Raw genomic sequence first — 1,411 nt, 5'->3', positions numbered from 1 at the left:
TATATGTACTTGTGTACTTCACAGTAGTGTTGGGGTTGGGGGAAAGATGCAGTATTTACATGTAAACTAAATTTCACACGGTTAGACTTGAACCATTTAAAGCCATATAACCACCCATTTAACATTAATTCTATGATAGCAGAACTTGAGAGAGGTGGGAAAGGGGACGGAGGATCTATTAATCAAGAGTCATTTGATTCCCTCTCCTACCAGCAGGGACAGAGACAGTTACTAAAGAGGAACAGGTAAGGTTTGTAATTTGGCACTTTCTCCTAGCATGAAACAAAAAAAGACAGAGGGAGAGTGGGAGAGAGAGAAGATGCTTTCTCCCAGGGGCAGAATTGATGTATTTCTCTGAAATACATGGAGGCATCCAACTTTATCATTCCACCTTAATTCCTAAATAATTTCTCTTCAAAGACATATCTCTTGAGCTATCTCTTCTTATCCAGGAGCACAGAGCACTGCTTGTACTCTGCCTGTGACAAAACCAAAATGTTCATGTGACTAACTAAATCTTAGAAAAACAATTATACTCTTCATGGTAATTGATACATTCCAAAGACCTCAAAATATATAAACCGAATATTCAAGGATCACCCGATTTGAAATAACTTACCTAAAAAATATAAAATATTCTAGAATTTGAAAGAATTTAAAGAGTTTATCCTGTCTATCATTCAGCCAACCAAAACAGTCTCTATGTCAATCAACAATCACGATGAATTCATCTATAAAAATCATCATTAAAATGCATTCCTCAATTTCTCTTCATTACTTGCTTTCTTGTTAGTCAGTATCTATTCTATCACCTCAGGATTCCAGGAAGGGATCAAATGATGGTCTTGTCTCAAAGGAAAGAACTATGCTAAGTTTTACAAAGACTACAGACAGCCCCGCCTTTTGTACTGAAGAAAAAGGAAGCAAACTCACTCCCCTGTTGTTAAGGGAGAGTTGGCTGCTTTCTTCTTCGTGACCAAATTCCAAGGCCAAATAGTTCGGCAGCTTCCAGTTGCATCAGCCTCACTCCTGTGGAGCACATTTGGAGAGTCCCATTTTTAAAAAGCTTTAAGTTAACAGTGTATTTTATAAATTTCTATTGTAAGTTGTTTAAAATCAGAATATGTTATTAAAGGCCATCTCAGTTTGAGATTAATAACAAAGCATCAAGGCTGGGTGTGGTGACTCATGCCTGTAATCCTAGCACTCTGGGAGGCTTAGGTGGGAGGGTAGCCTGAGCCCAGGAGTTTGAGGTTGCAGTGAGCTACGATGACACCACTGCACTCTATTCAGGGAGACAGAATGAGACTCTGTCTCAAAATTAATAAATAAGTAATAATAATAATAATGATGATAAAGCATCGAAACGTGTCACAAAATCCACAAACCAACTGACAAACATATAGTTGAG

Source organism: Propithecus coquereli, unplaced genomic scaffold, assembly GCF_000956105.1.
Source record: "Propithecus coquereli isolate 6110/MARCELLA unplaced genomic scaffold, Pcoq_1.0 Scaffold49, whole genome shotgun sequence".
In the NCBI taxonomy this organism is placed as follows: domain Eukaryota; kingdom Metazoa; phylum Chordata; class Mammalia; order Primates; family Indriidae; genus Propithecus; species Propithecus coquereli.
This window is presented reverse-complemented; position numbering follows the sequence as displayed.